This window comes from Coptis chinensis, chromosome 3 (assembly GCF_015680905.1).
Source record: "Coptis chinensis isolate HL-2020 chromosome 3, ASM1568090v1, whole genome shotgun sequence".
NCBI lineage: Eukaryota > Viridiplantae > Streptophyta > Magnoliopsida > Ranunculales > Ranunculaceae > Coptis > Coptis chinensis.
Window position 1 is genome coordinate 70,330,028 of NC_141458.1, and position 14,870 is coordinate 70,344,897.

General features: G+C 35.7%; 1 long non-coding RNA gene and 1 pseudogene across 2 annotated transcripts; both read left to right on the top strand.

Annotated features, from left to right (window-relative positions):
• Nucleotides 1–8,399: 8,399 nt before the first annotated feature.
• Nucleotides 8,400–9,680, top strand: LOC147510599 (uncharacterized). The gene is made up of 2 exons (XR_015216817.1): nucleotides 8,400–9,556; nucleotides 9,623–9,680. It is a non-coding gene; the product is annotated as an uncharacterized LOC147510599 (long non-coding RNA).
• Nucleotides 9,681–12,662: 2,982 nt separating this feature from the next.
• LOC147510600 (uncharacterized) lies at nucleotides 12,663–14,227 on the top strand (annotated as a pseudogene). Its single transcript, XR_015216011.1, has one exon. The product of XR_015216011.1 is annotated as an uncharacterized LOC147510600 (transcript).
• The last annotated feature ends 643 nt before the right edge of the window (nucleotides 14,228–14,870 follow it).

Genomic DNA, 14,870 nt, shown 5'->3' on the forward strand with positions numbered 1-14,870 from the left:
CCTTAAAAATAGGCCTTAATTTAAACATATCATAAAACCCAAAAGAAATTTCTAAAACTAAGAATCTAACATCTAAATTCCTTCCTGAAAATTAGGCCTCCACACAGAATACGTGGGAAAAAAACTTCCCAAAATTTATTGGCCTCAATTCTTTGTTTCTTACTACTTATATACCATTTTTCTTTATTAAATTGTTGAGAAAAAAAGGCCTCAATATAACAATATTATGAAATCCGCCTTAGGCCACACTTTGGTTTGAGCCGGCCCTGCATGTCCACTTATAGTACTTAGTAAATTTAGTATAGTGGTCATGGATTATCTTGGTTAGGGGTGCAAACTGATAGGTCGGGATTCGGATAAGCCTGTATCTGAATCCGAATTGGAAAAATTATCTCGATACCCAAATCCGACGGATATTATAAATCCTATCCGAATCGGATATCGAATACATATACGATCGGAAAATGAATATTAATTAAAATTTTATTTGCTTTGAATAATGGCCCCGTTGAATAATTCATTTTACCACTATAAATATATATACTTGTCACTTATTACTATTATTTTGTTATTATAGTTTAATATTATTAGTTTATGATTATATACAATAAAAAATAAACATACATATATATACATATATATATACATACATCAAAGTGTTGTGCACAATACCTTTCTCAAATCCCAATCACTAAACTTACCAATCTATTACTTGTTGAATTTTGGGAGCAAACTCCTCAACCTCCTTGTCAGTAAGAGAGATCCGAGCAGGAGTGAAATGACAAAAAGGGCCATTGTTTTATTTTAGTTCTTTCTTTCCCCATATCTCTATTATTTTTATGTATTGTGGCTGCAAATAACAACCCGCCCTAACTAGTAGTGTCTGTAAATACTTGGTATCTTTAATCGTAACTATCTTTAATGGTTATCACAAAAACTCGTTCGCCACTCTCTCCACCACTCCAAAGGGTAATAATTTTAATTTTTATGAACCCTATCATCACTGACATCAGGCTCCAGAACTGTACCTGATGAGGCAGCTTCACTGGAAGTAGCAGCAGAACTCTTCTCTCCCCAGTTCCCTATCCTTCTGGAAATAAGAGAAGGTTAGATCCCGAACCGGAGGGGAAGAAGACCAAAGATCATCGATCCACGAGGGGGAAGTACTTTCGCCGAAGTTCCGCGATAACCCCCAAAAGGAGAAAAGCCAGGGACAAGTGCCAGCAGTTCTTCAGCAGACATATTGAAATACTTAAGGAAACGGGTGGGTTCAAGAACTACCACCCAGGTCATCCTCTGCTCCTTGGGGGTCTTCGTGATGAAATCCTCCGTAGCAACATCAGTTGCAGTTAATTAGTTCCAGGGGGAAAAGTCATCTGAGAAGCAATAGTAAAAAAACTGAGTCGGAATCACTTACAAGAGATTTGTAAAATTCATGATAAAACATGCTTACTAATTTGGGCATGAGCATGCTTTCTAGGAACAGGGATCCCCATCGGTATCTTGAGGACGAATGTCCCACTCGTCACCCAACACCCGAATATGATGATCAGCCCAGCCTTCATCACTTTGTTTCTCCTAAAAAATGACGATCGAACTAGTCATGAGGTAGTAGTAAGATTGGTCCCGAATGCGATGGACCACATAGAAATACCCGAACACCCAACGGTTCAAAACAAATCCACATCTCTTTGCCAGTATGGCAGAGTACATGATAGTTCTGTAGAACATGGGTGCTACTTGACTAAGGGCAAGGTTAAAGTGAATCAGACACTCTCTCAATAAGGGGTGGAGAGGAAGGGTGAGACCAGCCCTAAGTTGGCCAATAGTGATGACCGCAACCTCCTTGTAGGCCAACTCATCAGACAACCTCCCCCACTCTAGCCTAATGCTAGTCGGAATATGGAATTTTTCTCTGATCAGTTCTAGGGAAGAGAGATCCCCGAAGTTTATAAGTGAGCAATTTGGATTCATGATCGTGGAAGAGTGAAAGTTTGAATTTTTTGAGTTAAACCCTAGAGGGAGAATGAAAGGTTTAGCGTGCAGAGAAAGCTAGATAAGAAGAAGATGGGGACTCTCTCACCAAGCTCTTTATATACTGAGGAGATGGACGGTTGAGATTGACCCAAGCGTTGCGTCCTTTTGGGTTAGAACTGGCATCATCACCTTTTTCGAGAAACGCCGTGTTTACTTGAGCCGTCTTTTCAGAGCCTTAATTAGGTGAACTTATAAGCAGTTACGAAAACTGTTTATGGAACAGTCTCTCGCGCCAAAAGTCATGTCGCTTCAAAAGCCCACGAGCTAGTGGCACGAGAGGGGCCATCTGTAAGGGGGATTTCCTGTCAGTAATCAGATGACACCTGGTCAGGAAAAGACCTGGAATTATAGATACCCAGAGTGGGATGAGGACCATTGGAACGGTCCTCGTAATAAGTAATCTCATGTTTATCACGAGTGTTTTACAACATGTGTTAAGTCACGTGATGAGTCGTCTCTAAACAGGACAATTCTCCATGTTGGTAAGAACTGATACAGACGGTTCCTGAACAGAAGGGATCTGAGAAGGGCGGCCCTTGATGATAAGGAAGAAATCAGCATGACATATCTTTAAGAGTTATCGTTTGGGCCTAATCTCCCATACGTGATAAGGCATTATGACATATCAGGAAGCTTAAATCTGTTAAGATAGGGTCTAGATTCAAACTTCCGGGAAGAGAGGACTCCTGATAGGCCAGCAGAGTCCAAAGAGGGAAGGGGACTCACAAGCGGTGAGGTGAATCCTAACCCTAGGACTCCTAAAGGATTCTCCTATATAATAAGGAGCAGGGGTTTGCTCTTAGGAACGACGTGCAATAGGGTTTGATTCTTCTAATTAACTTGGGAGATACGTAGGCAGCTGCAAAGCGGTTCAACCTTGATCATTTAATCATCACATCCCTTCTAGCTTTGATCCAAAAGTTCTACATCACACGAAACAGAGGAGGATTGTAGGGTACTCAGAAAATCCCCTACAACTGGTATGTATATAAACATTAACATGCAATTCATAATCCCATACACGTATATACACGTTAACAGGCATACACACATGATTCATACATATTTCTATCCTAATATGCACATAATAATCTATTAACTACGACATAACAGATAACCACATGTGAATCATGCAACATAATATGAAAATTAGAACCTGTAAGCGTCGCGCAAGTCTGCCAAAGAAATGAAACTGTCGTTTCAACCCGTGGACGTCCTGAACTCCTGGAGGTACTTGAAGAATCGCATTACCGCAGAGAACTTCGAACAACATCGGAATGTGATGCGAACGGAGGTTACGTGGTTGAAAAATAAGCACAAAAACCCAAACAAGACGCGATTCCAAAACTTACGGTCGGTTGAAAATTTCACAATAGTCTTAGATAATGGTATAGATTAATTTCTAGGTTTGGGGTTGTGGTACCTGTAAGCACAAAAAAATGACAGTAGATGGATCAATAGCGAAATGTGAAAAAACAACGAAAACTAAAAAAAATAAGAAAAATGAAACAATGGAAGGAGATAGGGGAGGGTTGTTCCCCTTGGAGCAATTCCAACTTATAACATATGGTCCTTTCGCCAAATCCCCGGCAGCGGCGCCATTTAATGTTAGCACTTTTGCGGTTATATAAAGTGAAGGTTTCTAGAATCGTTTTCACACCAATACTCAAGTTTCTTTATTCACATATTCTTCGTGTGTATTGTTAGAGTAAGGGTTTCATTCCAACCTAAATTCTATGATGATGTTACAACTAGAATGTGTTCAAGGGAACTAGTGAGAAGGATTTTTGATGGTTGAGTTATACTAAAACTACTTAGCTTGATTTTAGATTTCTTAAATTACATGTTACGTAAACATACACCACTGTATAACTAAAAAGAGAAATTGAGAGATAGAAAAGTGTGGAGAATTAAATCCACTCTTGTGAAGGCAAACCTATGCTACTTTAATCCAATTTATTGCATCTATAATCTTTCTTAGAATTCATAGACAAATCTTAATAAAGATTAGATTTTTAATCCCTAACAGTTTAATCTTATCTCTAATATCACCCTGCTAGTATGAGAATTTAAGCAATGGTTTATCTCTAAGAAATCACTTCAATTCCTAACTAGACTATACACCAACTACCATTTTGTGGTAGGATATAAAGTCTAGCCTATTATCCTAAACAAATAACTAGACAACCAATAACAAAAGTTGTTCCTCACATGAGCATCATTAACCCTCCACAAGGGAAGGTTTTATCTCATGATCATAGGATTATAATGATCATGTAATTTGTGTTATGTTATTATAAGAGTGAAAGAAGAAGAAGTTAATTTTACCTTAAGAAAATGTAGATTTTATTTAGAAGAACACAAGTGTTGGCACCATTAAAACTATTACAAGACTTATCTAAAAACTAGAAAAAGAACATGCATGAATGAGAGAGTGAATGGGAGTGAATGGAATCGATCTAAATCAGCCCATATCAAGAGCTTTCTCCTTTTCTCCCACGTGAAATCACCTCCCATCATTTACTCCCATTTATTACAATCTTATCTCCAAATCAAATCATGCCAAAATTAGCACTATTTTAGCGCCAAAAGTCTAGTCAAGGTAGTTAATGACATGCAAGGTGTCAATTTGTGTCAATAATTTGCCAATTTTGTCTTGACTTGCTCCATGATTGATGACTCATCTCATTTTGTGGACCCACAAAGTGGGTCCATGTGCTGTGTCCACTGGTGGGCCCAAAAGTTGATTTATACAAAATTTGGCCTGAGGTAGAACTTGTCGTACTGATCGTCTGGGCAACTTGCTTGCCGAAATCGGAGTCCAGGTGCAAGGGATATGAGCTCCGAACATTTGACATTTTTCCTCACGTAATCCTATTCTAACTTGATTCTGTCATGTTTGAGTCCCCGGGCTTTAATCTGGCTTTGTTTAGCTTCACATGGGCTGATTTGGAAGACTTCAGATATATACACTATTCCCATGCTTTAATACAGGTTTAACCATTATTTTCATGTTAACTGTGAGAACCTAGAAAAGTACAAAAATATAATTATTTCATGATTATTAAATACATAATTAACTAAATTGCTATGTTTCTATGGGGTTTAATATTACAGTTTTGGGTGCTTATCAATAAGCTTCAATGTTTGTCATGTAATAGGATAGCAGTGCCATTTGACAAGAGAAGAGTTAACAGGGTAAAAACAGTGTTTCTACAGTACTAAATCATTCGTTCAATCAATAATAATACTCTCTAAACATCATAGGATAAAGGGAGTAATCGTGTTCTCCACTCTTGCTTGCACATACATAAATAATTAAATTTAGACTAAACAAACAATTCACTAATGAGAGTAGAAGATGCAAAACAGTATATTTGAATATGAAAGCAGTAGATGTGAATTAATAAAGAAGGATTAGAGAGGGGTTATTCCACCCACGCGATTCGATTAGCTATCGAATCGCTTTATTGATCCCTAGTGATCGAATACCAAGTCCTCTCAGAGTAAGGATTCACTAGCATGAGAGATTAGCACCCCCACAAATCTCTTTGGTGGGGTTTCTATTATCTAGCCCTTTGGTTATGAGTTCTATCTCTAGAAACTCACAACTAAGGACTTTGAACTCTATTACAAAACGATAAATAAACTAGAACTAGTCATCTTCACGCGGCTTCATAAACCCCTTCTAATGGAGGTTTAGCCTTGTGTCATTAGAATCCTACTAAAGAAATACAAATAAGAAGACAGAATAGAAAACAAGAATTGAACTAAAGAACTAATCTTTTTATTGATTGGGTTTTATGGAGGCTGCACTACAAAACTAATTCTAAACTAATAATTAAACTAGAGAGAAAGAGAGAGAAAGAGAGAGAGAACTAAACTAAAACTATACTAAACTAAACTAATGAGGGTTGTGTATAAGTTTAGCCTTAACCCTATTTATATAGGAGAGGGTTATGGTTACATTTTCATGCATGGGCTAAGAAGGGGGACTTTGGGCCTCTAATGTGAGCCCAAAGTCCACTAGGTTAAAACTAAAGAGGCCATAGCTGTAGGAAATTACTTTAGTACCCTTTTTGTCCACTTTTATAGCTCTTATTGGGGAAGTCTAGGTTCATTGGAAAGATGGTTCCGAGCCGGTCGTTTTGACATACAGTAGGCCCAATTCTGAGACCCGAGTCCAAAGATACAGCCTATTGAAGTTTGTTGACTTTTATGTTCCTTTTCTATCCGGATTGACTTTGACTGGGCTTGAAAAAGGCTTTTCTTCATGATTCTTGGGCTTTAAACGTAGAACTTCCTCGGCAATCATCTTGACTTATTTTTCATGCAAAAATGACATCTTTAAGCACATAAACAACTTCAAGATCTGAAATACACAAAAACACGTAAACAATAGTGGGTGTTTGGTTCTCATTTTTTCAAAAAATTATTTTTTCTTAAAAAGCATTTTTATAAAAAAAAATATTTATTCTAAAAACAGCTTTTAAATAAACATGTTTGGTTGTGATTTTTCTTAAAAGCTATTTTATCAAATCATATTTTGCACTATATTTCTCGATATATTTCGGCATATGTCCACATAAAGTACTAAAATCTAAAAAATAAAAATCCGGACAATTCATTTGCCTTGAGCGCCCAATGTGTTTCCTTCCAAGAAAAACAATTTTTTAACTTGAAAAACAAGTTCATAAAACAAATTTTTTGGGACCAAAAAGTGTTTTTTGGATGAAAATCATTTTTTTTTTAAATAGAGACCAAACGCATTTATTTTTTTAAAAAATATTTTTTCACTAATAAACACTTTTTGGCAATAAATAAATAGGATCCAAACACCCTCTAACTCTTATTTATTATAAACATAATTGGCCTAAATGTAATATTATTAAGGAGTTTAAACTACACTTTTTGGTGTTTATCATAATGCAAGAGTAATCTAAGAATAAAAGCCTAGCAAAAACCAAAGATATTCTTTGTTTTTGGATTACTTTTAAGAGTAGTCGTTCTTAATAGACAGTTGAATTAGTTCACAAGGCAAGGTTGTGAGCAACAACCATTTGGCTCATCAAATCTATATTTATCACATTAAGTCACATACATGATTGTATTTAATGGATTTTACATTTTTTGCAAGCTAGACTTTAGGGTGAATAATAAAGGTACCCAAAGGATCTCAACTAACATTTTATGTTGATAGTATCTATGTAAAAGGTTATCTAAGTTTGTTTATGTTCAATTGCAATAGAAGAATGTATTGTATAACCTTTCTTAATATATATTTGCTTAATTACCATCAAGTCAATTCTAATAATCCACTTTTGTTAACTCTCCGCCATAGTGTAAACCTCATATTTTTTAAAACCACTAGCTTTCGAACCCGTCCTACAAACGGGTGCTGTTATATATTAAATTATTTTGAAAAGTATTTGCAACTATGCAGAATTATGAGATATGAATATTATATTGATCATTCATCCAAATTTCTTGCAATGTAAAAACCCTCTTTTTAAAAATAAAAAACTCACCCTTGATAAAACTATTCGATTTATTTTGTTGTTTAATAATAGAAGTTTGACTGAAGTTTTGTGAGAATGCCCAATAAGGCAAAGATCATATTGAAGCTACATGAATAGAAATGCATTCCCATTCATACGAAAGAGTTATGATAAACACCATTTTAAATGTAAATTATGTATATGATCTTAGTGGATTTGAACCACCATCTCTTGAGATGTTTTCTATTGAATAATCATCAAGTGCTCTTCCATTAAGCTAAAGATCCACTTCAAGATACATAAGTATAGTGTGCAAGACGACCGATCTAAAGAGTATAAACATACACACATAACATACAAACCAAAATAGATATAACTAATACCAAATGCAAATATAAAGCCAGTTCACTTAACTTTAAGAGCAAAGAAGGGGAAAAAAACATTTAATTAAATTGTTTTTTCACCTTAACTATTTGGACATGAATGCTAAGCTTAGTCTACCAAGGAAACAATAATGAGATCAACTAAGCGGACAATGTGCGAGGCCTATTGGTATGTTTTGCCCACAATATAAACAACTACCTAATCAAATGATACATGGAGGGGTCTTATGAAACAAAATATTTGCAAAAACACCAAGTAGACGGAAACTAAACAACATATAGCTTATAGGACACCCACTGGATAACACACTATCAAAATAGAGGCTACTTTGAATACGTGAGGCCAGTACGACTAATATCACAAATTCACAATACAAACTCGCCAGATTCTGAAATAGACTACTATTTTGAATGAGTCCCTGTTAATACCACTACACTTCTAAGAGTGCAAATGGTTTGGTAAAGCATTGAAGACTTGAAGTACATCTAAGACCATTAATACTCAGTAGTTGAGAATGCTCCCAGGCACCCACGTCAGCTCCTCTTTTTTCTCTCACACTGACACATCAGATTTTACCTAAAAAAATGAATTCTACGCACTTTTTTACGCCCTTTTTTTGCGATTTCAATTGTTCGTAGCCCATAGATAAGTAGATAAAAATCTTTCTTAAATCTTATCTCAATTCTTAAATTTTATCTCCATTCTTACTCCGTTCTTAAATCTTATCTCCAAAAAATAATTCTACGCCCTTTTTTTTTGTCAATTTCAATTGTTCGTTGTTCAAAATAGCTAAAAACCTCTTTCCATACTCTACAAAACACCTCCAACTCTACAAAGAAAAATTCATCTCTTCAAACCCTCATAATAATAGAAGAGAAATCATCTTTTCCATAAAAAGCATCAATAGAGTCTCATTAAACTAAGAAATTGTTCAAGATATGCGAAATTAGATAATCCCACAAGAGTTCATGAGAAGAAATTGCTTGAAGAAATGGGGCATTCCAAGGAGAGAAAAAGAAGAGAAACAGGTTTAAAAAAGAGAAACATGTTCTACTTCCTGTTGTCTCCCCTTACTTTCATCAGTCGGCAACAACAAAGTTGTGTGACCAAGAGGTACATGTAAAAGACAGCGACAAGGACGTGGTGGCTCCGGAGAAATTGAAATCCCCAAAGCGAAAATCAGGAATCAAGGCTTCTTCTTACCTGCGAAAGAATGACTCCAAAGAAAGTTTGTCCTATTCAAATCCCATTCATAATGGAGTTGATGAGAAGGAAATGCGTCAAGATATGGAGCAACCAAAGGAGGAGAAGATAAAGAAAAAAGTGAAAGAGGTTCCACCTTCGGGTTGTCTCTCCTTACTTCCTTCAATCTCTGTTTACTTGAGCAACTCAGAACAAGGAGAAACTTTAGACGACAACTCTGTGGAAAGCAAGAAGAGAAATGCAGAAAGTGTCCAATAAAATCACCTGTTCTTTCGGCTGCTCAAAAACGAGATGAGGCTTACAGAAGAAAAGATCCCGATAACACATGGAAACCTCCGCCTTCTAAAATTGGGCTCCTCCAAGAGCAGCATTTTAGTGACCTTTGGAGGGTTTTGATCATATGCTTGCTATTTAACCACACTACCGGTACACAGGTATGGTGTTAGATGTCAAAATTACAAAAGATGCTGTTCTTCAGAATGATGAAAAGTCTCCTGCAGATAGCTGTCAAGAAAGTGAAGAGAAAGCATCTGCTGGAGAAAAAACATCAACAGTGATTGATAAAGACGATAAGGATGTTGTTATGCGTGAGGATCTTAAGGCCCTCTTTCAGAGGTTTGAAACCGTCAAGGTATTATTTTGATCAAATTCTTAATCATTTGGGTTCATTCCGTTTTTTGCCTGAAACTTCCAAATATGTATGTGATGTTTTTATATAGTATCGAGTCTGTATGTCCCTGCTTCACAAATGTGGATGCGCTCATTGTTTAATTATATGTAACTATTTGGTGTTACACATTTCGATTAAGATAATGTTAACCCAGCCTTCTGTTTTTCAAATTGCACTTCATATGGATTTAAGTTTTCCAATGTGGGTCAATACTACCTAATCTCAGAGTGTAGTTGCCTCAACCTGTTTTCATTCATACCCACCTTTATGTTGCTTGCTCAACACCTCACTAGGACTTCCCATAAACATTACTAAAGTTATGGTCAAACAAATAGAAAAAATAATGACTCCGTCGGGTTTAGTTGTTTTATTGGAGCATCACCAGGTTTGCTTATTCACAATCATGCAGTAAGATTAAACGCTGCTTAACTTTGCAAAGAAAGTTTTAGTTTAAGAATATTATCTGTTTTTTAACTTAGATAATTTAAGATAGTTTTTCAATAGTATTTCTGTGTGACTAGCTTAAGATGATGTGTATACTTTTAATTTCGTGTTTCAGATTGTTTGCTAAGCATCTGGGTTGTTTTTGGTTTTGTTTTTAATAAATAATTTGAAAGTCATTGATTTGGTAGAGTTTAGAAATTGGAGAGTTACAAGAAATAATAATAGGTTAAGGAAACTGTGGAATTTTGTGTGCCTTTTGCATTGAATTGAGTTTACAGGCTTTAGTTTCTATATAGTTTTGTAACTTATGGCTTTGAATGTGTGCATGTTGATTTATCCCAAACAAAGAAACTGTAATTGAAAAACCTAGAAGTTAACACAATCCATTTGGTGTCAGTACACCCAAACTGTAAGATATAATTAAATATGTTTGGGAAATACATATTCGTCATTTATAGGAACTGAATCTTCAGAGATACATTGGTTTTCAAAAATATGATTTGTTGAGAAAGAGAATGATTGGTTTAAAATTACGAGTACTTTCGGATTGTATGGGTCGTATGGTGCGCAGCTAATATGGTCCTTTGGATCAGTACTTTTGCCATTAAATACATACGCACCCCTTGGTATGAGTGGCTCGCGCACCATAGATTTAGCCTTAATTAATACTACCAATTCGTGATACTACTGCTGAATTTCATGTGAAAGAGGTTCAGTACATTCAGGCAGAAATATGTATTATTTTTTTGTCGTTCCCCAATAGTTATATTCATGCATGATTATACTCGGACAGACCTAGAGCTTTCGTTATACCGTTATAACTTCTCACATGTGACGAAACTGAGCTGGACATAGTTTGGAAGATAATATAATTAGTAGTTGCTATACTAATTAAGGCATGGTGTTATTATGAAAATCGTATATTGGGTGTTCATCATGGACTTATTTCAACATATGCTCTTGAAACACCAGTTCTATACATTTTCCATGTCTATAACAAGTCCTTTGCTGGACCACTTGAGGTAATATTTATCACACATTTCAAGTCATTATGTTTCCTGCAAACCATGTTGTTTGATCTTGCACCTTAACTATTTTGTACATATACTGGTTCTTTATCGTTTTCTGGAGTTCTTCAGTAACTTCTTCTGATATAGAGATTCAGAAGGAGAAGCAATGGGTGTAGTTTGAACAGCAGTACAAAGAAAGTCTTTTACTAATTTTACCACCAAAAGAGTAATACCAAGATCGAAAAGGGTGTTGAAAATTACTTCTTTGTTTAATACTATGAATAGAAGAAGAAGGAGACATTAAAGTAGATGCATTGGCCATCTTTTTAACTAAAACCTAAAAACAAAAAAAAGAAAGCAAATTTTAGAAGAAAATGGTGTTTAAGATCTTTCAGTAATAGTTATAGAAGAAATAAACAAAGAAAGGAAGAAAGTAGAACAAAGCCATGAAACAGAAGAGGAGTGAAAACAAAGATGGGGTCTTTTTTTTTGAGTTGTTTTGGGTTGGGAGTGAATATCAAAGAAGATGGGCGATGATATCAAAACCAATGAAAAGAGTTACAACCAATGTTGGGTTTATGTTATGTAGCTCTCTGTGAAGAGGAGCAGTGTGAGAAGTTTTTACTAATTGAAAGAGAAAGACAGATGGTGCATATACTGGTTTTGCCTTCTGTACTTTAACCTGTCCACGTATTACAAATGTAGCTATAGTAGCAAGTACTCTGCAGTTCAACGTTAATCTTACTACTACTGTCTTTTGCTCATTTTGAAGCCTTTTTGTCATTCTTTTTATATGACATCTTTTCAACAATAGTTTCGTGTGCACGATGAGTATGTTTTATAAATAGATACCATGGTTCTAAGAGAGATCATATGATCATTCATCCTATCTAGAAGAAGAAAAACAAATTTCAAGGTGGAATTTCTTAGATGTTTATAAGTTAGAGCTTGGAATGTCATCGTTTGCTTTTTGCTAAAGGTAAATTTGAAGGTCCTAATTAATAATCTGTTATGTAGGTTCCCTCATGTCATCTTCTATACACCAAAGGAAATTGGAGGACTGGGTATGCTGTCAATGGGTCACATATTGATTCCACAATGTGACCTCAGATACAGCCAACAGACAGATGTTGGAGTAACCCATTTCTGAAGTGGTATGAGTCATGAAGAGGACCAACTCATCCCGAATCTCTATCATCACATACAGGTATTTCATGGAGCCCTTGATTCACAATTTTATGCGTATCTAAGCTTAGGACTGAGGTTCAGATATTTTAGTTCTGAACTCTCTTTCTGTCAGTTTAAAAACTCAACTTAGTTTTGGATTTAGTAAAAACTTAAAAGTTAATGTACATTTCTTATTTCTAAAGTTCTAATGCATCAACCATGTAACACGTGATTCCCCGGTGTTTATTCTTTGCTTTTGTAACTTACATGCTCTATGGAAACCAAAAATTGAGTGTGATCATGAAAGCCGAGCATTAAACAAGGCAACTCCAATTAATCTCGCCAACACTTATCGAACCTTGGTGGTCATAACAACGGTGATATCCTAAAGAATAGAGTCCAAATATTAGCCTCACACATCACACCCACGCATCGACGAGCTTATCCCCACCGGCAAGATTGACCCAGTTAAGGGCACACCCTTTGATTTCCTCAAACCACATACTGTTGGTAGCAGGATTGACAAAGTCCCCAAGGGGTACAATATCAACTACGCAGTCGATGGGCCTAATGACCGCAAACTGAAGAAGGTGGCAAAAGTTCATGACCCCAAGTCAGGCAGGTTGATGAAGTTGTGGAGTGATCAACCAGGTGTGCAGTTTTATATAGGAAACATGTTGAAAGATGTAAAGGGGAAAGAAAGGCGGTTTTGTTTACGGTCCTCATGCTGCACTATGTTTGGAAACACAAGGTTTCCCTGACGCAGGGTAAATCATCCCAACTTCCCTTCAGTGATTGTGAACCCAGGCAAACCATACATACATTTCATGTTGTTCCAGTTCTCAAAAGTAAGAACAATGTATAGAGAGAGAAAAATGTAAAAACGTGATTAGGCATTCTACCCTATGGAGAGGTTTTGACATTTTTCTTTATAAATGTCATGTTGTCATCACTTCAATAACATGTGTATATTTATTTTTGAATTCCAAGGTGTTCAAACAATTTACATCAAATTAAATGCATACCCCAAAAAATTTATAATTCCCCCATTAAACAAAGTATATATATATTTATAAGCAGTGAATCATTAGCTATCAATATACATATATTATTTATTCAAGTGGATTTTAGGTTTTTGAGTCATTAGCTATCTATGTAGCAAGTCCGGCCATAGGCCGGGCCAAATGGCTAGTAGTCTATAATTCTTGACTTATGACAATATTCCCAATAGAAAACAATAATATATGAAATAGAGGCAGCTAAAACTGAAACTAACATGAAACTACAGGGAGCACTTATCAAATAAGCAAGTCATATCGAAAGAGATCTCGCCTACTTCAGGAACTCATACCTAGACATGCACACATACACAACCCTCTTCAATTCCCAAGATGTTTGGCCCCCTTTTGACATACGCAAAGCCTTCATCACCCCAAGTGCTACCCCAGATATTTGGGACTATCCATATTGGTTTCCCATACTTCTCAACATACCCCGCAAGCAGCATTTCATGACGGATTTTAGTTGGATGCAGTGTCATGTTCACCTTGAGTGTATGCTCAACATCAAATACACTGAAAATGAATGAAATGATGTTAGTAGTGCAGTCGGTGAAAACTGTTGAATCAGAAATCTAGATAACGCGTATCCCTCTATAAGAAAATAAAGGTCGACAGTCATTTACTTTTATCACAACAAGTCCTCTAACTACTTTTTCTTTCAGAGACTTTGTACCGATACGGCTTTCACTAAAGTCTTTTATCAATACTTTGTTCGAGACTTGTAAGTTTTTTTGGAAATATCAGTTACTAATCTTTTTTTTTTTTTTTTTTTTTTTTTTTTTTTGTAATCTCACTGACTTATTCACAACTTCAACTAATAAAATTGTCAAAACTACCTGATGCGACTCATGTTCACTTTTAAGTGACAATCCTAGTGCAGTCGGTGGAAACTGTGGAATCAGAAATCTAGATAATGTGTACCCCTCTATAAGAAAATAAAGGTCGACAGTCATTCACTTTGATCAGAATAGGTCCTCTAGCTACTTCTTCTTTCAGAGACTCTACACCGGTACAACTTTCACCAAAGTCTTTTATCAATACTTTGTTCGAGACCTGTAAGTTTTTTTGGAAATATCAGTTACTAAGTATACTGAGTATATACCATGTCATTCTTTGTATTATTTATGTCAACTGAACTATTTTCAAAGAATATGCTACAAAAGTTAAAAGAAACCGGTTCGTCTAAAGAATTGATAAATCTCATGTTTGCTCTTACTTCCTTGTAGATGGTGAGTGTGCACTTTTTCCATGACTTGTGGTTGGGCCAAGATTATCAAGTTTACCTACTTTATTTACCAACTGTCCCAACAAAAATTAAATATATTGTGCAAAAATTAAGCAAGAAGACCTGTGAACATAAATATAATATTCTGCTCCTTTCAAAAACAATTCCTTC